Genomic DNA, 25176 nt, shown 5'->3' with positions numbered 1-25176 from the left:
AGTTCAAGCATTTTACAGGCACTTGTGGTTTTTGACACCATGTTGATTCACTTTGCCATCTTGCCTGGAATTGATGGTGATATTCCAGAATAAATAACAGTGTTTGCTGATTGCCATTTCTGGTGACTGTCCGTGAGCCAATATTTAATTACAAATTCCTGCACATCATCATTATGCATATTATGCAATGTGGCACTGTAACATGAACAGTAACTGCCAAAGACATTGAAGGATGCACACACAACATTAATTTTTTGGCAGAAATGTACCTTCTTTTGGTCTGTCTTCGGTGTTAGCCAAAATGGTGCTGTTTACTGACTGTGTTGAGAAGTTGCTGAAGAGACAACTTCACATCTGTTCTAAAGTAAAAAGAAACTCAAAGACAAAAGACCAATTTTTACTAATGTGTTCTATGAACATTTCAAAACAAAGATTTCTGATCTCATACAATCATGCATCTACACAACTTTTTTACTAATATTGCATTGTCAATACATACTGTATTCTATGTATATACATATATGAGGTAAATAGGGTCTAAATAAGTGATAATGTTTAAAGAATTGTGTATCTTTTGATATTCCTCTGAAAGATTCAATAAGCATAACTAGAGACCAGCTTATAATTCCTTTGAAAATTAGAGCACGTTGGGGTTTCAAATGAGATGAGAAATCTCTCTTGGATTTACATAGCTGAAGCCTGCTTCCAAGACAGCTGCAGATATCAAACAGAATATAATTACAGTGAATTAAATCATTCTAGGGCAATAATACCACGTTCCCTCAATGAAGAAACAAACTATTTTAAAATAGTTTCTCTAATGAGTTATTTTTCTGTACCGTTTCTTAAAGATGCCTAGTTGGGGACCATTTATGTTGCAATATGCTATGCAGTGCTTTACCCAGAAATCATTTTAAACACTTTGTATTTCTCTGATGAACTTATTTGCAGGATCAATAGAAGGTACTTTAACTTTAGCAGGTAAGGGGGTTTATGGTTGCTATTTTATTTTCTTTTTATATGAAGACTATCATAGAGAATCCCTTTGGGATGCTCAGTTTAAAAGTTACAGAAACATAGTAATATTTTGTGAGATGCAGTTTTGGTTTTATTCCTTTACGTGGTTTGTAGATATTTAGGACAAAAAGCTGAAAGGGTTTTTCAGGTTCTAAATAGCTAAAGAGAGATTTTCAAATCTCTGCAATGGTAATGAAATGTGATTTTCAGTATAGTGTGGTCCAAAAAGCAGCATGGAGGAAAAACAGACAGACTGAGGAAACAATAAAAAGGTTGTCCCTCATGAACAATGTAGTGTAATTTTTATTGAATGCCATGCTGATGTTGTTCAAGGCATAATTTCTGTATGGCTGAATTCTCTATGGCTTGTTACACTTCTATAAGAGGCAGTGTTTCGACTGATGTACCCATAGTATAATTTCATTCTATATGCTCAGCCTTTTTTTTGCCCCTCTCTCTCCCTAAAGTTGTATCTGCCCTTGAAAGAAGGCTCAAACCTGCTGAGCTCTTGTGCTAGCATGTTCTCATTCCACATAGCTGGCTCGTTACAGCTCTGATTTGAAATATCCACCTGGTCTTGGGGCTATACTCAAGATACATGCTGGTGACCTCAGCTGAAGAGCAATCTGCCCCAACAGCGCTGGCTCAGAGCCCACAGAGAGAGAGCCAAAAGGCAAGTCAAGCACCAAGAGCTTGAGCTTTTCTCCTTCCACACCATGGTGCTTGGTTTAAGCCCGCAGTGAGAACAAACATCTGCATGGGCTTCAATCCATCCTGAATGACCACGTGGATGGACTCCTACTGTCTACACAGCAACCTATTCCAAGGATCTGGTTTAGCGTATTTATCCCAGCAGCATAGCTAGAGTGCTGCCATGATCTGTAGCTATGAGGTTTCCTGACACTCAGAGGAGAAGTGCTTTTTCCTAACACACAAGTTGCTCAGGCAAAGAAAATAACACCCCACCACTTTTCAAGGTGCCCCTTAAAAAGACCAATACCAGGTCAGAGTACACATCATCCTTCAAATCCTCAGTTGCCTTGCCCGCCTCTTCTGATGTGACTGAAATCACTAAGAGACCAAAACACTTCTCCATGTGCAGGTAATACAGATGGATATTCATAGACATAATGAATAGTTACTGCAGCTTGCTAGAGGTTAGTCTTGCAAAGAACACCATCTTAAGAGACAACATATTTTATGTAATTTCTTTCTTTTTGTTTACTTTCTTTTGCTCAAAACATTTTACATAAAGCAGCAGGGGCAGAAAGTTATGCATTAATCATCTTCATTTTAAAGAAGTCGATCACTTCTCAGTTTTTACTGTTGCTTCTAAATTGTCTTAATATTTAGGTTATTTGGCATATTCCAAAAATAATTCCATGCTTTCTTAGGCTAACTACAACTACTTTTTTCAGTATTCTTCACAATCTGATTTGTGCAGGAGGTGAATTCAGGACACTCCAGCTTTTGTCTCATTTTTCTGTACACTGAAAATGTAACTTACAACAGTAGTAGGTCAGCATTACAAAACCCAGAATTTATCACTTGCCTCACCACAGGATGCTCTGAAGATTCAGATCAACTGTTGTCACATGCCAAAATACAGTGAGGAGTATGTTTATTTCAACATATTCAAGAATTGCTGTTTTACAAGGTTAGTCTATGGGAATTATTTTAAGGGGGAAATTACAATTCTCACAACAGTTTGTGGTTTTTTCCTTCAGTTCCTTGCACATGTCTTCTTATCCACAGGAGTAGATAGAAGACTCTTCAAAGATACAAGAGAAATAATTTACCTAATAACCTTCTAACACAGAAAACTGATACTGCTTGACCAAAATTGGCTTTTATTGACCTGTGGTGACTTAAGAATAATGAATCTGTCTGTGCAAACTGTTCCACAGCTGGGAGCAATGGCTGAAAATCTATTATAGCCTCTATTGTAGGTCTGATCCACTTCAGCGTCAAATGCTTTGTTCAACTATATACAGAACCTGCCTTTCAGGATAGACAAATTTGTATGATTTCACACTTTGAGTATCACCCTTCATGCTTTGCTATATGCATTTTTTTGCCTGTCCTCATTCAGCAAAATTTGATATAATTTAAATAATTGAATTTTATTTTTTTTTGTTAGGAAAACCACACAAACCAACCGAACCGACCTCCCACTAACTAAGAAAATCATTCAGACAAATCATTCTGGGCATGGAAAGATCTCTCAGATTTATTTAGATTAAGTGGTAAGAAAATTGGGAAGAATTGCTGAGCAGAAGTTAAAATCATTTTGCTTTTTTTTCTTAGACAAGTATTGTTGGGTACTAAGGGCAAGAATTCCCTCAAAGACCTATAGAACAATTCTCATCCTCAGTAATACCCATTCTCATCTATTTACATTAATAACAACCTCGTGCAATGGCACTTGCAATTCGCAGAATGTGTTTCATCGTGTCATAACCTGACCAGAGACATCCATGACTCATCAGCACCTCTTTATGTTGATTTTACTTATGTGTGATATTTTCATGATCATGGTATAAACTAATGGATTATTTCCTGTGTCATTGCTGGAATATTGCTGTCATTGAAGGTAAGTGCCTAACTCAGTAAACTGACAAAGCACAGCTCAAGAAGCAGCGGGAAATGTCAGAGGAAGGCGATAAAATGGTGCATCTGCAGAGACATAACTACGATCGATACGCAGGCTTTCAGCAAAGCAGTTTTCATCCTGTGACCTCACCGAATGAAACTGACAGTCTGAAAACCAAAGAGCTGGAAGAAGGAAAATTCTTCCATTTCTTGAGGGAGATGACCCCAAAAATTATATATTTTCATGTTCAGTTTCAATGCACAGTCAATGTAAGGTAAAATATTTTGTTTAAGGGTATGAGTGACCCCTAGCTTCCAAAAAATTCACTTAAGAGCAGAGGGAAAAGGTGAAAGGCCTAGAAATCTGACCTAAATAGCCAATAAAAGGGCCTAAAGTTTTTTCCAAAGGGAAAAGGCTATTATTTTGCACATAGTTTCATTGCTTTGAAAAGAGACACAGTGTATAACTAATTGTAAAGTCATAAATTTTCATTTATGTCATCAGTACTGGGATTCAGATATGTGGCAGTTATGAACTCAGCAATAAAGTCTAAGAAAACTCCAAAAGTTATGAATATATGCGTATAAACACAAATATACGGACACAATAATAAACAGAGCAATGTAGTCAAGAGTTATACTAGCACCAATTATCAGAATAAAAATATTAAACAGCCTTCATTAAACAACTATTTTCCAGCTTTGTCATATCAACATGTACTTACAAAGTTACCTGTCTATGGAAGGCTCAAAATCCACAAGAGCAATGGAGAAAGGGTGAAGCAATCTAAGGAGCAAAGTAGCAGAAAGACAAAAGAACCTGTAGCTTCAGTCACTGTTTCAGTCCAAAACTATGTGTCTGCTTAATTCAGTTTGCCGTAAATGTATAGAAATATTCAGGATGTGATAGTAGCACTGTCACTCCTCACTGTCTTCCCATTTTTGTCTGTCCTTCCTTCTCCAGATTAGCTCTTTTCTGTACAGCTGTTTGCTCCTGATGAGCAGCCGGCAGCAGCAGCAACCTAAAACCACTTTCTAACCATCTATAATCTTCAAACAGAATGGTTGAGGTTGGGAAGGACCTTGTCCAACCCCTCTGCTCAAACAGGTCGAAAAATAAACCCGAAGTTTTTTATAATCATTCATCTTGTGGAAAGTGCTAAGAAATGTTGCTTTTGCAAACTGAAAAATGTTATTGTATTATTTACTGGCTTAAAGGATTTAGGAAAATAAGGGGGAATATTGTTCTCAAGGGTTCAATTTGAGTACATAGCTCTGCTAAAAGATGCAGATGATCCTGGACAATGAGATAAGGGGTTAAATCGTGACTGAGGACATGGGCTGGAATTTAAGGAAATCAGGCTCAACGAACAGGCTTCAATCATGTTGATTGTACATCAAGTCAAACAGGAAAAACGATGTGGGGTCTCGATAAATCTAATAATTTTGATCAGGAGTGAACAAACCTTTCACAAAATTAACATGTGCAATCTGAAACCTGTATGGAGCTTTGACTTCCTTCAGCCCAGGGCCATGTCAGTTGCCGGGAAAGTTAAGATAAGGACAACTACTTGCCAGTAAGCAGTTGTCCCAGACAAAAGGGCTCATACATTTTAATTTACTTCACCAATGGAAGTGGGAATGTCCCAGACATGCCATGTGTATTATACTGTGTACTGCTGTGGATGGGGCGCCTGGGTTGAGCCTGTAAAATCCATAGTCAAACAGAGGAAGGAGGTGAAAGGTTCAACCTGAGGAAGACTCGGAGCCTTCATCGCTGAGACCCCCGACGACCACTACCACAGGACAATGCGCAGACGCAATTGGGAGGAGTTTATGGAAACCACCTCTTTGAACTCATCTTAATACGAAGCGGGACAGGTGATGAATATGTATAGATGTATGGTATAAAAAGGCTGCAGGCACTGACCAAAAGTGTGCCTACTTTGTTGGGTCACCCGGTCTTGCAAGAACGTATAATAAATTACTGCTTCACTACTTGTCTACCTTAAGTCCTGTTTTTAGGACCTTTTGTCATTTCTAACAATCTCTTCTACGAAGAGGCTTAATCACCTTTTCTCTCACCTCCTGCAGCAATATGCATGGAGCCCCATGTCAGCATGTCAGCTTCACCCAGGGAATGCCTCAAGCCCAGGCAGAAGCCACCAGGAACTTGCACATGTCCTGCTGTAGATAATGGTTTAAATGGGGTGACAGTGGTGGGAAAGTCATTAAGGAATGAATGGACAGATTTGTGTATGTCTAAACTAAAATTAGGATGAAATAAGGTCAGTAGTGCCTGCTTGCCAGCCTCTTACCGGATGAATGCATGTTATTAGAAAATGCTTAAAACCCATGTAACACAACAGGAATGCAGGAGTTAGGTCAAATTTACTTATTGTCTACATCTTTTTAAGGATTAGCCAGCTTGTTATTTAGAAGAAAAGCTATGCCAGAGTTGTAAAGCCTGATTACGAGCCATTACACAAATTACCATGCTGAGAAGATAAGGTTTGGCTGATAGCTCATTGCTTGATTTTCAAGGGATCCTGAATTTCCTGTATCAGCTCAATATGCTGCTGTCAGACCTGAGCAAAACCATAACAATTAAAAGTCTGAGCTTTGTTCCCAGATCTGAATTTGTGATTTGTATTTTTTACTATTATTGTTTCCTCCTTTGTCTTTCACTTGTACTCTTCAAGATTTCTGACATAACCCTTCAGATAGAAGTATTTCTGCTAAGCTTATAAATTAGTTATTACCTTCACCTAGCCTCACTTCATTTTATCTGTTCCAGAAGCTCCTTGAGTGTAGTGTGCCGAGAGGTGTATTGCACTTGATTTAGAAATACCACAGGGCACTGTAGTTTACGTTTCTGTGACCGTCTGACCTGTCTGCTTAAGTTTAACCAGATAAAACCCAGTGTACTGAGGAGAGGAAAAGAAAATCTTGAACTACAGATAAACTGTGATGCAGCCCTCAATTTCGTGCATGCCCTGTCACACTGTATTCCTAATTTTGATTTGTAATTACAACTGGAAAAGAAGGGTTTATAGTTGATGAGAAGAATCTTAAGTTAATTTTATAGGACAGAACAGAGATTGGTGTCAGTCTTTTCCAAAACAGCAGTGTGACTAAAAATCAAAGGTGAGAAGCGATCTCAATGCTTCATCGGGCTGTCCCACTGCACTGAGACAGGACTGACCATACTCATGTTGTTCCGCATAGATCTTTAGCTGGCTGTTAAAGACTTCTGTTAATGGGACTGAATAGACATGGCTTCTCTGCTTTACCATCCTCATCCTGTATTTCCACATACATATTTGCGGGATGTGCTATGCGGCAGAGATGTTGCAACAGCAATTTACAACCCGTGAGGCAAGGCAGCATGGATAAAAGCGAGGTGAGTGACTGTCAGTGGCAGCTGTTCCTGCAGCACAGATTTTAGGAAAGTTCAAACTCAGGATTTTTTATGCTTCTGGATCTCTGATCAAGAACTGCCTAACTGAGAATGACATCCCAGTAGGAGGGAAATGTTAGAGATATTGTCATGTTACTTTGAATTAAACCAGAAAAATAGAATTTTTTTAATTTCTGTTTTTGTAAAGGTATTCACTTTTCTGTACTAAGTATCTTACAGGGGAAACCATTTTAATTTCAAAATCGACTGCATAAGATTTCCAATGTAAAGCAACACCACACCAGTCTTTCTCAAATTTATAGGCAATATTTTTCTGACAGAGAAAATATGCCCAATGTATCCCAAGTATTTTGGATGCTGACTGACACAATAAAAATTAATCATGTATCACAAGTGTTTGTTGCCAGATCACTGGCAGGATCTCATTGTTGACGTTGTTGAGCAGTTAGAATTATCCATAAGTACTCAAATATAACCAAATGACCAAGATTAGTAAAATATAAAATTTAAACCACCAGGGCACATTTCTGGCTGAAGGTAGTGGCTGCTTCACAACATGGTGTGGGCAACAATTTGAACCATAAAAACAAAAGGGAAGATACAAGACTGAAGGGGGGGTGGCAGTGGAGGAAGGAGCAAAATAAGGACAAAATCTCACAAAAGAAACCAAGAGCATTATGGACTTTAAAAAAAAAAAAAAAAAAAAGAAGGAAAAAATAGGCTAAGGATAAAAAGAGAAGTTTTGAAATGAGAATTGGGCTAAAAAATATTACTTAATACACCTCTTGACTGTAACATTCTTCATAATGATGTAGTAAGTTTTTTCTAGTTCACATTTGAATTGATAATATCAAAACTTTTACAGTTATAATTGAGAGGGCTTTACTGGGAGAAAAATTTCTAAAATTACCACCCCATTTTACTGGAATTGTAGATAGATGAAATCTCTCTGCCGCTGGTAGCGATTTTAATTAGCATGTCAGAAAAAATACAAATTAATAAAGTATGGCATTGCAAACATTCAGCCAGAGTATGATGGGTGACCCATGTGACTACGGGAAGGTTAACTAAACAGCAGTTGTGGGGGAAATGATAGAGTGCTCCTACAGGATTAAAATAAAATAGCGAATATAAAGGACTATAATTAATATAAGACAAAGAGTAGAAATATAATCCAAGCAATCAACATGTTTTCCTGGAAAATGTATCTTGTCAAACAGTTCAGTTTAATTAGTTGAGAAAATTACAGGTTTCAGTATTAGAGGTAATGACAGCAGGCATTTGATTTAGAAGCCCTCCCATGTTCTGATATGAGAAATAAGGTTGTATTTCAGATTTTCAGATGATGCTGTCAGATGGAATCATCATGGACTATGGACAAGGTTCTACCCAGGCTCAATAATATTCAATATTTCTCATCATTATTCAGAGTAAGTAAGAAATAATACTTGGTTTTAATTACTAATTTGATGGACCACACTAAAAGAATAATATATGTCCGTGAGTTCAGAGTAGTCTTATAAATTGGATACTTTCATAATTTGTTGAGCCAAATGTATGTTGAACATAGCCAGCTGCAAACTTACAAGTTTAGAAAACCAGATAGGAGACTGTGGAGGAAAGTATGAGTCTAAAATAGACTCACAAATCTCACAGGTGAAGGACAAGAAGAAGAGGTTCCAAGATGGACAAAAATCGTGTAAGACATTTTCCACTGTACAAATAGGCAGCAGTGAATAAGATGAGGTAGGCAATTTGTAAACATGGTATGGAAAAGATGCAAAATTTAATGCTATATTTTAAAAACACATTGACAGATGGAAGATAAGTACACCACACACATATCCTCAGTTCCTGAGAAACAGTTTAAAGTTAAAAAAAATAAAATGCAAGGAATACAGGATCCTAAGGGTCTCCTTAAACAATAATCAACGGTTACAAGTTGACAGTTATTTCTTTATTTTGTGACTGTAAATGTGACTAAGTAGTGAACAAGACATTGAAGAAAATGGATTCAATATTTAATGTCTTGTTCAATGAAAGACTTATTTCATACACAGCCAAGAAGTTTAACACCTGCAGAAAAATATATGGCCCAAGCAATACAGATCAGACTGAATAATCTAAAGATTCCTTCTTGACTTAACTTACATGAATCAATAAATAAAATTAGCCTCACTGACTAGACCTAGCAAATTGCAAATATCCACAGATACTAAATTAATTTTAGAAAGAAACGTTAATCCTCTTAGTGGGAAGGAAAATGAAATGGATATAGTATAATTGAAATGACAGAAACAAAATCCATAGCCTAGTGAATAGCTAAGAAAGGTATTAGCAATGGATGTTATGCCTGTTTTGTTGCCATTGCTTTGATTCTTACATTATTTTTATGTAGAACTTTCTGTATATCAATGCAGATTATTATCTGACAAAATTTTGAGATACATCAATTTAAACAATGCCAACTTCTGCAGGATGACTATTCACTGACCATGTGTATTATTCCAAGATATCATTCCAAAGTAAGTAACATTCATGTCCTCATCCTACTTTCTTCTAAGACTATTTTCAGACAAGGAAAGAAAGGATCTGCCTGCTTCTGCTTTGCTAATGCTTCTTTTGCCACACATCTGAGACAGGTATTCTTTTCCAAGACAGCCAAGTTTAAAGATTTGCTACTTTTTGTGAATGCTTTTTTGACATCACTAGAAAGTAATGACCACTGTTAGCAAGACATTAAAAGAACATCGAGGATTATCCATCTAATGCAGTCCACAATTAAATTTAATATTAGTATATAGATTCAGTGTCCCTCTGGGCTGTCCAGCAAGGTGCAAATAACTGTCTATGTGTGTCTTGCTTGTTATCCCAAGTGCACCACTGTGGTACTTTTGAGTAAATATTCTTTTTTTTTTTTGTCTCACTCCAAAAGGCACATGTGATGGTTTCCACCTGCAAAACTGAGAACTGGTGGGCTAGATCCATCCCCATCCTACCTTACTGATGTGTCTGCTTCCTACCATATGCAAGAAAAAGAATTTTTGATGACTAAGTGCACTTTACACATAGCAGATGAATGATTTTCACAGTTGCACCTTCCTGAAACCTACGTAAAAATATCACTCAGTCTGTTTCTACATGGTTTAATTTTTTGTATTTGTTCATTGTTCTTCTCCTGCTAGATTTTGCTCTTTTTTCCCCCCCTTCCTCTTCTTTTAACAACATCCCACTTACAGATGTCAAGAGAAAAACATGCCGTAATTTAACAGGAAAATGGAGTAAATTTAGGCTGTTGCAAATAGTAAACAGTATCTGCTGTGTACTGGTTTTGGCAAGATTATTCAATTTCTTGGCAAGATGATTGAATTTCTTGGCAAGATTGCAGCTTCCACTTCTTAACCAGCTTTGTCTCTCTTTATTAAGAGCTGAAAAGGAAGGAATGTTTCAAAACAAGGACAGGTATTTCCATTCCTTGTCATCATAGAATAAGAGCCATTACACCTTTTTCTGTTGCTTACTTCCACCTCCTCTTAGCCTTGCTATCCATTTCAGAGTAAATTATGGAGAAGGTCTGAGTACGACGGAGGAACTGAAGAATCAATGAATGTCTTAAATTATTATGCGCTGTCGATTTAGACACAAAATAATAGATGCTGTTCACAGAGCATTAGTATGAGATAAAATGGGTCCTTTCATCTTCAGCTGCTCTTTAATTAAAAACCTTCCATTTTTCTTTAAAAAATTTGAATGTCAGCATAGAAGATGAAGCACTGGAGGGAAATGGAGGCAGCATGAATAGGAAGGATATAGGAGAGTTAAGATTCTGAAGTAGTCCATACAATACACTTCAGGGGTATAAAGTCAGATTGATGTGTAGTAACTGCATATTAAATATATTTAATTTCTTCACTTGATCTTATTATGCAAAGCAGTCAAAATCTAATGGCATGGCTCAAGTCAGGTCTCTTACAATGCCCTCATAGACCAAAGCACTACTGTCTCTCAATACTGATGGGAATACTATTTTTGAGCCTTTCAAATGAAGACAGAGGAGGACCATCTTCTGTTTTCAAAAGGTAAACATCATCACATAATTCAGGTGGGAAAAGTCTCACCTTTCCTGTCACATTCTATTAAACATTTTAACTTTTTTGTAATAATGAGATCAATTTAAGTGTCAAATATAAAACTTCAGTGCAAATACAAAGTTAGCTTTACCTAATATTTTCAAAAATTCCAATGTATTCTTCTTTCAAAAACTTTCTCTGGATCTCTCTGTTAATTAAGGATATTGCATAGACACAAGGAAATCACTGTTAATTACCTAAAAGCTTTTTTAAAGGAGTATTAAAACCTCCCTGAGAAGATCAAGAAATGTGTATAATTGCACCTACAGGGGTCTCCTAATTGACAGGAGTTTCACCTCCTATGGATTGTTTTGTGTATCTCAACCTGTAAGTCCTGAATCCAGAAGTTCAGATGACTGCTTGAGGGGATCTGTATACAACAAAACATTTTTAATAGCAGTTGATTATCAATTAAAAGCATTTCATAAAATCAAGTAAAAATGATTTTTTGTCCTAGTTGGCTTTTGCTAAGATGCTCAAAATTCTGCAATATAAGCAAGCATATATAAAAAATGTTTCTGTCTTCATGAGGTGGTTGACACAGCATCTATTTGACATGCCTGAAAATAGCTCTGACACCAACAAATACCTTATACCAGACTGATTATGGGTCATGACACGCTGTAAGAAGTAGGAAATTAGGAGTTTACAAAAGAAACAATAGTAAATTGTTAATTAGGCAAGATTACTTTCTTTTGTTATGTTTACACATAAAAAATATAGTCTACACACAGAGAAAAAACATAGAACTATGCTCCAAGTCAAATCCTGTGAAGAAAATGGTGGATTTTACTTCACAGAATAGTAATACGAAATGTTTACCATCCAAGGACTATGATCTATTTAGATATTGAGTACAAATGCCTGTAATGTCTAAGGTGTAACTCTCCTGTCTTTACCAATTTTTTTGATGGCAGGAACTGGGAGATGAAATTTACCTTTTTTTTTTCTTTATCTTACTACACATCTGAAAACATTTATGTCATCTCATCTACACCTGAATGGGAAAGCAGGTTCATTAGCAGCACATACCACATTTCAGGATGATTCAAGGACCTGTTACAGTAAATATCATTCGGTTCTGACACAAGGGCCTCCCTCTGGTGAAAACGTGGGCGAAGGAGCTGAAGGTCTTCCATACATGCAGTGTCCTTCCATGCATGGAATGGAGTAAGCCTGTAGCTGGCAAGTAGAACCAGATCTGGGAGCTCTCAATCACTCCTGTGGCCTGCAGTAAATATATCAGTTTAGATTTAGTATTTGATGTCTCTATGCTTATATCGGATATTCTGTCAGTTTTGAAACAGGCCTCAGACACTGTCTTTGGGCTCAATATGAAATCTGCACAGTTCTCAGAAATATCTATAAGCATTCAGATGTGTTGTTCATATGAAACATGCTTGAGAGATTTCTGTCATATCTGAATCATTCCTTTTTCTAAACCAAGGAGTTTGACCCACTTCAGTCTTCTTGGGGATAGGTTGTTTTGTAACTCTGACCATCCTTCCTGTCTGTATCTGTACCTTTTATAGTTCTGCTATACCTTTTTTACCACAGGTCAGAAAGGTGTGTGGTATAAAGGTGTGGGCATACCAAAGAGCTGTTCGGCAGTATAACCACTTTTGGTCTTCTCTCAAGCCTTCTCTTAATCCTTTAAAAGGTGTCTTAAAGATCAGAGTTGTAATGGTTAACTTAAAGCCCCTCATTAGGTATGTATAGTTTGGTTTGTTTTTCTGTGAGAGAATTACTTCGTACTTACCAATGTTGAATTTCATCTGCTGCTTTATCACCTAGTCACTCAGCATCATGAGATGAATCAATGTTTCATGAATTTAATGACATATAATAAAATGTTGTAACAAGAAGCTCAATCTAAATAGCATAAAAGACCATGGGAAAATTACTTGGCAATTCCACTGAAGGAAAATGAAATCTGTTCCCCATTTAGTGGCTTTTCACACAAAGAACAATCAGCTGTGCATTTAAACTTCAATGAAGTTCTGGGGTGTAAATAGATTATCTTAGAAATAGTTTGTATTGTTTGTAATTTAATTGAAAAGATGACGTCAGCTGAGATGTTTCAGTATCAGTTGCTGGGTTTGAATGTAAGGAAACATAAGGCAGGATTTCCAAAGTGGGTCATTGCCTCCTTAGCTTGGTGGAGCCTATATGATGCGTCTCAGCACACATCCCTACATCAATGGCAGACTTCACAGCAATGGCAAAAGCTGGGATGTGTCTTTGTTGATCAGAGAAGTCTTTATATTTCTTTCACAAATATTGCTGGTCTATGTATCTTGTCTTGTGAAATGATAGAGAAATAAGCCATAAATCATTATGCCCTAAAAGTAAAACCAGCCTAGTAAGAATCAAATCCATATTCTCAGGCAGTATATCTTTGACTCCTAGAAGTTTATCCATGAACATAAATGAAGATTAAGATGGAAGAGAAAAAAATATTGGCTGCTTCTAATGACAATTCTCTTCTTAGCCACAAAGCTGTCCTCTCCCTGTCTAATTTTTGGTACATTAACAGTACGCTTTGAATATTGACTTTATTACAAATGAGTCACAAATCCTTAATGCATGTGTTTCTGAAGAGATCTAAGGCACTTTTTTTTTCCCCATCAGTCCAGTAGGAACATGCTTCAACATCTCTTGTGAGGCTCAGTAATTCATTCATTCACTTTTTAAGTGACCTTAAAAAAGTTGCTCGATTTTTCTCTGTGAAAACCAGTCTGTCTGTAAAATTAGTATTCAACAGTGCTGTCACTGCATGGATGGGGAAAAAGAGAAACATAAGAAGAAAACTGTGTTCAATGATCAATCGCTTCCATCTTTCTCATTCTCCTTTAGGAGAATTTTATTTTTGCTAACCTTGTATTCTGTAGGTTAAGGAAAAGACGCTGTTCTTACAAAATGTACATGGTATGTGATTCCCCAGGCTTAGCCTGCAACTCCTAATGATTTCTAGCTTAGCCAACAGACAGGTGCTACACATTCAAAGCTACTGAAAAAAACCCTCTGAATACATATTCTGTCAAAAACTTCTGGGCTTAGAAGAAAAGCAGGATATAATTTCATGCAAAAGCAGTAATTTCAGCTTTTTATGTCATAAAATCCAAGGTCAAAATCATAATCACAAATCTTGATTGTGTTTTTTGTAAGTTTCAAGCCAAAACGTAAGAAGTCTACTCAGTAGTACAATGCCATGCTTCTTAATCAACCCGTTAAAAATATGACTCAACTAAGCAAATATTCATGATCAGAACAGTTTTAAACCAAAGTTTGAAGATAAATCCTGGTCTAAGTCCAGAGTGAAAAAAGAAACATAGTTCCAGCCATGAAGAACAGAAGAGAACAGATGGACTGGGTCAGTGAAAGCTGCCTGCTCCACAAGTTCCATTCACAGAAGTACATTATACCTTCTTGGCACAGAAAATCTTGCTTAGAAAACATACAAAGCAGTAGGGAGCCAAACCCTGCTATATATAATCAAGCTGCTCAAAGGCCGTACCGAAAGAAATTCCAAAGTCCTTTCTATTTTCTGTAATGACAGAAAGGGGTTTAACTAATGGGCCCATTTCAGTAACAAGCAAAAAGCAGCAACAATAAGCATTAAGCCAATGTTTGCCCAGTTAGCCATTAAGCAATACCAGCATCTAACAACAGCCAGGTATTTTCTGGTGTACCTGAAAAGCAGCGACCGAAAACCTTAAGTACAAAAAAAAAGAGTAATGTCAATAACGTAAAAAGTTTTCAGTACCAAAGCATCTTATAAGGGTATTTTATACAAGTTTGTAAAGCTAGTTTAAGAAAATGTACTTTCTAAAACACAAATTAATATTCAGGAAGACATATGTTAATCAAAAGCAAAAGCTTTGACAACATAACAAGCTCAAAATTCTGAGATAAATGGGGACTTTGGAAAATAGCAGAGGTCTTTGAAAATACAAAATGAATTGGAATTTTTTTAATGCTTCTTCCTAGTAATCATTTTAGAGCTTTCAAAATGTTGTTATTTGATTTGAAAAAAGACTCGTGATGCAAATTTAATATCACAGCTATTCCAAAGTCTGTTATAAAACTTTGCAGCATATATTGAATGTCATATAAGCATTTTCAGCAATCATTTCTCAGATGTCAATGTAAATTGCATTAAAATCCCACAAGGAAGTGTGAAAACAACTTGTGCCATTGAACTCCAGTGAGAAATAATGAGTTTATATGCTTAGCTCTGTTCTGATTTTGTTTATATAATTTCCTGTACTGTGTTTAACACCATAGTATATGAGCATATTTTGTTAGTGTGTTAAATATGTGTGATGCTTTCCACATGGTATTTGTTTTCTTATCCTGGATCACTGTAGTTGTGTGTGATTTTACATACATATATATACATATGGTTTTAAGTCCAGAAGCTAAGTAAAGCTGAGTTGATGTTTTTCTAAGATGGAGATACATAATGGTGCTTTCTCTTCCTACAGAAGGCTTTTCTTTCCTCCTAGGGTGGGTCACTACTATGGAGCCCTCCTGAAATAGCTGTGCTTGCCATGAGCCTAATGATGCACATCCTTTAAGAAAAAGTAAAATGTCCAGAAACCAGCTGTCCAGGCTCTCTTTGCTGAGAAAAAGAGGCGTAGGTGATTTGAGAAGCACCTTGGCTGCAAGGAAAGAGATCTCAGACAAGGTCCCAGGAGGATCCAACTGCCTTTATCTCCTTCCTTCACTCCTGTTTCTCAGATTTCAGACATGAAATGCTCCAGGATGTGAGACTGGCTCTGGGTTGCAGAATGCAGAGCTGCGGAAGAATTTTCCACCCCTCTCTGCTAATTGAGGTCTCAAGGAAACTCCTCTTTCTTTCTGGAGAGATAGCATTTGATACAGCTGCTGCATGCTGTGTTGATGGCTGCTGCAGGTTCTGTTCTGCACAGCAACATTCCCCTTTCTACTCCACACAGCCACAGTCTGTTTGTCTCCAGGGATTCCCAGTGCTGCATTCATTACAAGCTGCACAACTTTTTTCACCAGGAAAAGAAAATGGTGTGAGCTTTTTCATATTATATCTAAGGTCTGATTTTGGTATTTCAATTAAAAAAAAAATAATCCCAGTGTTGGGAGAGTGTCACTGTGATCAGGAATGTTACCACTGAAGCCTCCGCAGTCAACGGCTGCTCCTGCACTTTCCCTCTGCTGTTTGCCCACACAGTCTTTGGCTTCCAGGTTTATTCTATGTGCTGTCCTGGGCCAGGAGCAGAAGCCTGTCTGTAGTGCTGGCTGGTTTACAATTCTCTTTAAAAGTCTCACAGTGAGAACATCACTAAATGTTTTGAGATAGTTTCTCAATGAACTAACAGTTTCAAACAGAACGGTACACTCAGCACAGCCTGCTGCCGGTGCTTTTTCACAAATTCTTATTACTGAGTTTTGTTCAAGCTGTCTGAGCTAACCAGAAGTCCCGAGGATGTTTTTAATGTGAACCAGGTGAAGCCTACACAAGCTGACTTTCTGAACAGCAGGGTTAGTTAGCCACGGTCAGCGTTGCCCCAGCACTGCGTCACGTAGCGCCGGGGGCAGGCAGCACAGGCACAGCTCACCCTGTCAAGTGCTCTGCCAAGGTTACCCTTTGTTTCTTTTCTCACAGAAGGGATGCAGTTTACCAAATACAGAGGGAACTGTTTCTACATAAGAATATCTGTTAACATGCTGTTCAGCAGATGCCACCAGAATGCTGAAAAATGCACCCTTCTAGCAACAACCTTTATTCGCTGAATAGGCTGTTTGAAAACAATGACGTTACTGCATTGTTTTCTTCCATTTTCTTTCCAGCACTTCTTTGTACTGTCTTTTTATTCTGCATTTGCTGCTCTTCTTCCTACATCCCTTTTTCCTCTTTGCTTTTCCAGTTCTATCGAGACCTTTCCCGTCCTTATCTTTTTTTTTTTTCCCTTTCCCTTGCAGTCTCTTTCATATCCAGTTTCAAATTTCAGTTTGGCTCCTGTTTTGCTAGGAGTCACACAGTCACATTTCACTGATGTGCACCTTCCCAAATACCCCATATATAAGATTGAGCTTGAATGCCAAAAGAATGGCTGTAACCTCAGTTCAGTAAAAATATGTTGACCGTCAGCAAGGGCAGAAAAGAAGGCATTAGAAGGGTAGCTATATTTTGTTCAAATTTCAGTTGCATAAAGCTACCGACCTTTTAATAGCAGAGTCAATTAAAATGAAAAAAAAAAAAAAGAAAGCTCATGTGCTCCATTCCTTGGTAGAGCTGAAACCCTCTCAGGTGCTCTCAGTGATGCCCACCTCCCACTGTAGGCAGCAGAAGCTTGTTTGCATCATGATCCGGAGGTCCGCATACTGCAGCTGTTTCGGAAAGGAGCCAAAGAGCTTGTTCACAGATACTTCCTCCTTGTGAAGAACATTTAACCATTAGACCCTATTCAACATGAAGGGAATCTAGCAAGAGCATCCTGCTACAGCAGTGCTGCCCTGAGGAGAAACCTTGTCTGACAGGGTGCAAATGTCTTTCATTTCCTTCCTCCATGTAACAAGACTTGCAAAAATCGTGGAAAGGGTGAATAAAATAGCTAAATTGTTGCATTTGTCATGTTCTGGTAAACAACCTAGAGAGCTCATAAAGTGTCTCTGACAAATTAGATCATACAAGAATGATGGAAAATAAACAACTTTGAAAACAGAAAGCCAAAAATGTTTTCCAATGTCAATAACGTGAACAGTAACGTAAATAATTATTATATTTCTTTAGCAGCTTCTCTCAAAATAGTGGAATGACACTATTGTAAATAACCAAAGGATATGGATTGTGGTATTTTCAAAACATTTTATACAGGGAAACGTTTATATAGGATTATTTAGATGGCTAAAAACTGAATGTTAACTTCAACAGATTCGTATGTGAAAATTCCTGGTGCCACCTATTGGCAAAGAGGATAAACTTTAGCATAGTGCTACACATCCTGAAATACACTTTTCCTTTAAAAAATGGGAAATAAATGTTTGCATTTCACATTTCAAATACTCTTACAGTTTAGTATTAAACTCTTAAGAAAGCATAAATGTTCCTTTCTGATCAGTGCATTCACTTCCCAAGTGCTACTGCTGCCTGTGAAAGGGAGGCAGATGACCCCCTAAGCTAGCAATAGCTACCAACCTGGAATGAGCTGCTCAGCATCCTGAGAGGACTTCTGTGGCTTCTGTATCCTATAAACAGAGGCATTTTGTAGGGTAAATAGCATCCTTTTCTTTTTCCTGAGGTAATTCGTAAATGAAGAGCTTTAATGAAGCCTTGAACAACATACAGTCCTTGCCAGAAACTAATTTGCACTGAACCTTTTAGAGGATTCCGCTGATTGTTTGCTTTTTCATGAGAATGTATTTAAGTAATCATAATGTCTCAGTGAAAGTCTATTACTATCTGTTTACCTCAATATTTTGACATTTGAATAGGAACTTTCCTGTTTATTCTTTCATACCTCAGAATTAAAGAGAAAGGTGGGGGGGAAGGAAATAATTGTACCTTGTTAGCAGTGTTTATGTACTTAGTAAAAGAATGTAGAAAAATACGTGATGGAAAAGAACAGCTCTTCAGTCTGGTTGTTGTTTGCCCCTAAATCCTGCCTTTTCTACTGCTGGTATATAAAGAGGGAGCGGCAAATTGCCCTGCTCAGGATGCTAGCCACACATGTCCTTGCAATGGCAAAGGAGCATGTAGAAGCAAATGCTCCCAGTACACAGGGGTGTCAGAGCCTGGTGAGACATGATCACACCACTAATTCACTTAAAATAGTTCTGCAGCAAGCATAGCCCCTGCAAACACGGGGGCTGAGCACTTCCTGCTACGTACCCCAGCACAACTGATAAGCCAGGCAGCATGAGGAAAGGCATATGGGCAGAGAGGGTCTGGCAAGGTATGGAGACATGCTGAAGCAGCTCTTCCCCTGAGGAGCCATCAGGGATCCTGCATATCCCAAGGGAAGGGTGAAAAGGAAGTGCTCACAGAGAAGGGTGTACTTTGAACATAGTGACACCATTTCCATACAGCCATTTTTACTCATGTATAGCTTACTCCTTTTCTCTTGAGATTTTAATTAAACTTGCTAAAAGTTTCCAAGAAAACTGGAGACAACAGTACAATTGTGGAGGTTAAGTCAGAAGGATTTTGCAGATATCTCATTCAGAAAATGTTATATTTCAAGTAAGCCAGCAGCAAATTCACTCTAAGTACCATACAATTTAATAGCAATTCAAGACATGGTCCAACCAGTTAATAAACTAAAGCAAACGGTTAATTGTGGAGAAAGGTTCTGAAACAGAATTTAATACAAACGGATAAGTACCATAGGGCATATTTTAAGATTTTGTCATGAATTGGTGCAATATTTTCAAAGAGTGAACTTTTCCATTTGAATGCATTTTGAAAACATTTCTATCGCTGTGCTTATGAGAATGAAATTTAGTATCATTAATCTTCCACCCCATTTTTATGAGACCAACCTTCAGTGTGTCAGGGAAGGGAAAGTTAGGACTAAAAGAACTACAAAAAAATTGATAGATATCAGATGACTTTGAAGCTGATGACAGACTTCAAGGATTAGGGGAAGACAGAAGATTTGTAAGAACATTAGAGAGTTCAGCTTTCAATAGACTCCTAAACTCCAATATTTGGTGGAAACAATCCACTTAAAATACATATTAATAAATGGTTACATGGAAATTTATTTTATTTGTAAATTAAGTTAGTTAGGAACGCACATATATTTAAAGCAGACCTCTCGAAATGAAGGCTTTAATATCAACCTCATTAATTATGCATGCTTACTCTGAATTTAACCTCTTGGACAGCTGAAAAGGGGCTTTCAGTGCTGCCTTGAGGTTAATGTGAATGCACTTACCATTTTTACCAAATTGGATTTTAATGATTATCAAATTAGAGATCCATTTAGTTATTTTTCTAGGTTTGCATTAGTTTCCCAATCCAATCTATAGGAAAAGTAATGAGAAAGTACAGTTTCTGGAGCCTGCAGAACAAAGATAAAATATGGATGATGAGAGGTTGACATGCTTTATTTAACCTATGACAAAAATTTGCATGTAGTGAACATGCATACACAGACCCCCCATCTGTTGATAATCTATACTCTGTTTCACTCAAATTTCTTCTGAATGTCATGGAAATAGCTATGACTGTACACTTATCAAACAGCATAAATTATATTTTTTTCTTCTGCTTCTTTTGTGTTGCAGACATGTTCATATTTTTCATTTCAATTATTTTATAAATTTAAAAAATATTTTAGGATATTTCTCCTGTCATTTTATGTTATTTGGAAAGCTTGCAGTCCCACCTGCATCTTATCATCATTTTGGCACTGAATTTGTCTTTGACCTTTCCAAATCTAGATACTTCTTCCAGGCCATCCGCCAACAATCACACTGCAAAATCACAAAGCAGCTTTGTTGGGTTGTGACACACAGAAACAATTGTTGTCCATGAAAGAAAAGAAGCAAAAAAAAGATAATCAAGAGTCATATTACAGCAGATAGGCTACCATGAATGGCAAGACCATTAAATGGGTTTTCCGAGAAGCTCAATGAATATTCAAACTCATACTTGACAAACTGCCATAGTTTGTATTAAGATTTGGCTTAATAAAAACCTGTATTAATGGCTAGAGACAGAAGGTAACTTTCCAAATAGGGAATCTTTGCTGACTCAGAAGAGCAGGAAATAAAAAGTTTTGACTGAATAGGAGCTATATGTGTGATTCAGTTTTGTCTGGTGTAATGTATGTGTTCAAATACCTTCTTGCTTTTACTCCATTGAAACCCTGCTGTTTTCTGGAAGAAATCTCCATGGTCCTTTTGCTTTAAAATCAAATTTCATAATTTAAGATGATGCTTGCGTATATTTCATAAAGAACATAAACTTTCATAAAGGATTTCAAATTTCAGAACTATGGTTTAGGTCTAAGTAAGAACAGAATCAAAAACTTGCAGAATCAGTAAGGAAGGGGGAAAAAACCCAAACGATTTTTCTGTTTACATCTCTAGCTAGTCATACTCTTTAACTGTTAGATTTTTAACAAGAATATGTTTAACTAAAGCAGAATTTCAAGAAATTGTATTACTGGTGAAGTTTAGCTTAGGGAATTGCTTTTCTCAACCCCAGTCATGTTATTACTTTCTGATGTGCAGACACTATTTGCTCAGCATGTTTTTTGCCATGGTAGTGTCAACTGCCAAAAGCAGAACAGCAGCAGTGCTGCTCATGATATTACATCTGCAAACGCTTAATGAATAGTGCAGTTTGCATGATTTCAATACATTTTTAATCATATTTGGCAGAAAAGAGAAGGCATGACCTAGCTTAAAATGCATCTCAGTCAGACCCCTGATATTTAAGCAAGAAATTGCCTCACCAGAAGACAAAAAGTGTTTATTTTTTTCAGAGAATTCATACTATGATTAAACTTTCTAAATGTTTATGTGGTAGATATTATGGTCCATTTTCTTTTGTTTTACGTGAAGACTTTTGCATTCAAACTTTCTGAAGTATCTACTGGTAGTAGGAAAAGTTTCATGCTATTTGTCAGGGAAACTGATCATAACAGTGTAGCCCATCACAGCCATATTATGACTGTGAGATAGCTTTGACCAGTTGTGTCCTGACTTCCTGTCTTTTTTTCATAGGTAAGCTCCCTCATTTCCCTCATACCTTTGGCTAAGTCTCCACTCACCATGGGCGGTAGAATTATTTGCAGAATGCCAGCAATAAGTTTTCTGGAAAAGGTACCAAAATAACTTTTCTTGCTTGAAAATATGATTTTGGCAACAGAACAGTGTAGGGAATTGCACCACTTTACTCAGGATCTCACCCCTACTGTACAAAACTGCCCTTCCAGAAGTCTAAAGCTTACAGCTCTGGTGCCCTGCAGCCAGCTACTCTTCCCACCATCTGTCCCATAAGTTGCTCTCAGTGCCCTGAACAAAGACGTTCACTTACTGATTGGAGGTGATTTCTCCATAATTTCTTTCTGCTCCTACATTTTCCAGAAATTAGGCTCAATCTTTTTTTTTTTTTTTTTTGAGATTTCATCAGAATTGAGTTGCACATCAGCATTTATTCAAATCAGTGTAGTAACTATTCTGTGGACATTGTTACAGCATGCTGGTGACCGAGCAATATATGGGCCCATCTGGCTAATGGCTGAAACACAGAAAATCTGAACTACAGCATCCCCTTTACACTTCTAATTAGTTCCTCATGCATTCACTTACTGGTTGTCATCTTTCAGTATGTGTCTATTTGGCACTCACTTTTTTAGCAAGTTAATTTTTCATATGCCAAGCATTTATGTGAGCATTACTGGGAGATCTCTAGACCCTATTTCACATAATGCCATATCATAGACTTTTCTGCAGATTCTCACACAATGTCCTCTAATCAACCACAAGACATCCTACTTGTTAATTTGTTATGACTCGTGCTTAAATATCCTTATTACCTGCTTGAAGTGGCTGAAGAAATTAGACTTTTCATGTAGACTTTGTGGTCTACATCTAAGCCTATTTTCCCCTAATCAAAAATGTTTTCTAACATGTGATGTTCTTCAGACAAACAGAATCACTTACCTTTCATTATCAACTTCTATTCAACTTCCTTATGTTTCTCTTTTACAAAGCTTAAGCCTCATGACAGGACCATCTAATAAAATATAAATGCATTCAAAGTGTACTCCTTTAGTAATTCAAATAAAAATATTTTTGATACCTTTTCTCATGTTTGCTCTTTCCTCTCTGTGTGTATACTCCTCTGCTACATTAATAGAGAGCATTTATAACCCTTATGAGCTTCTGTTTTGCTAGGCTGAAAAAATCAAGGTTTTTTTAAACTCCTGTTCCACAGAAAGCTCTCTAATTTTTTACCATCCTAGCAGTCTTTCTCCCCACCTGCTTAGTTCTGTATTTCCTCAACACGAGGGTAAAATTGTAGCACATGGTATCCCCTACCCTGTCATACTTAACAATTTACTGTCAATAATTTACTGTAATAACTTTTCTGAAGACTTAATCTGCCCAACACATCATCACTTTGTAATAGTGGACTGTATTCATTCTGTATGACCAGCATAACCAGGTCCTTCTCTTTGCATATCTGAATTTTCACATCTAGGGAACTCCCAGTTCATCAAAAAGTCCTAAGTATGCTTTGCATAATGTGCTGCTATCTGTACCATTTCCCCGAGCTCTCATTTTTTCTCTAGGCTTTGAGGGCATACATCTCTTCCTGTGTAATATTATAATCTTTGTTTTAAAAACGTTTTTCAACCCCGCATCTCTGGCAACTTTTTAGCATGCTCTTTCTTTTTGTGATGAAGTTATTAATACTAATTGCATGCTTTTCGTGGGAAAACAGATTTATTATGCAACCACTGTTCTCTAAATAGAATGCACAGTGCTCTTGATTTTAACAACAACCTGGAGCCAACATTCACAGTCAATAACAATTTGCAGATAAAAATCAATCAGCCATACTTGACTGGGCTGTATAACTGTCCTACCATGCTTAACTAGGCTTGTAAAATCACCACTTATCCAAAATTCCTGCTGCTTTTATTTACATAATCTTTTTCCCTTCTCTTTTAGTCAGTGATTTGAATACTCATGAAAGTGAGTAATTTCTTACACCAGAATTAAGATTGAAGCTAACCTTCTAGTATTTATCCCAAAAGGAAAAATCCCACTTAAAAATGCATGTTTCCTTTCAGCAAAGGATGCTTCTTAGACTTTCAAATATTTAGAAAACTATTAGAAAAAAAGACTTATCAGATGTTATTTTAAAACCCCTTTATCATTAACTCCCTGATTATTTTATTAAATTATTTTCTGTGCATGAAACATCATATATTGAAAATGTCTGGTCTTATAATGGACTCTTCTGTGATAAGAAATACTTTTTCCTACTTTGTTTCTGGGGTGTAACAGAGGACATTTTAAAAATCTATAAAATCAATCACACAACTTTTGAAAAACATCTTGAGACACAGAGCTGAAAATAGCCATATAACATTCAAGTAAGTTTATACAAATCTCATACCACATCTAGGAGAGAAGACATTAATTTAGCATTTTTATTAGAACAAGTAGGTGGAAAAGATATGTGGAACATTTAGAGAGACCCTGAGTGCAGACACTTATCTATTTTCCCAAACTGCATGATGAAGTGAGAAGCACTGAAAAAAAAAAATAATTTTGCTCTTATAGGTTATGGTTTGCTTGCCAAGTTTTACCTTTCTTATACACTTTGTGAAGCAAGTCAAAAAAGGTCACTAGGGAAATGGTGTGTGCTGAGGTCTACTCTCTTTTAAGTGAACAGACATGTTCTGTCATCCATTTCTCTGGAGTTATCTCTAGTTCCAAGGGGTCAAAGTTATGCAGAAATCAAAGCTGTATAAATGCTGAAGTTAAGTATAAGTTTAAGTACCCTGCTGGATATGAATCAGCATATAACACTTCATAGAATAGGACTTTTAAAATACTATTTTTGGAGGACAGTTACCACTGCAGGGAAATGTTTGGCCATCTAAGCCTTATTTCTCACTGCACCAACATGAGAACTGGGAACTCAGTCTGCTCTCTCTGTGTGGTTTTCAGCCAGATGCAGAAGCAGAGGGTTTGCCTTGCTGGAACAGCTGAATGCCACATAGCTCTTTCAACATTGGGTTTCTGAGAACACACTATGACTAATGCTTCAGAGGAAAGTATAATCCATAATATCAGATAGCTTGGGAACAATTACTTTTACTTGTCAGAGGAAGTGAGGAGTTAATATCCTAAACAACAAGGAAGAATGATGTCTTCCACAGGGAGATTTGCAGGTTAGTTGCACTTTGCACAAAAAAAAAATATTCACTTGAACCATTTAAAATATATCACTTACTGTCTGTGAATGCTTTCCCAGATTTGTATTGTGGGCACTGGACTAACCTT

This window comes from Gallinula chloropus, assembly GCF_964237585.1.
Source record: "Gallinula chloropus genome assembly, chromosome: 7".
In the NCBI taxonomy this organism is placed as follows: Eukaryota; Metazoa; Chordata; class Aves; order Gruiformes; family Rallidae; genus Gallinula; species Gallinula chloropus.
This window is presented reverse-complemented; position numbering follows the sequence as displayed.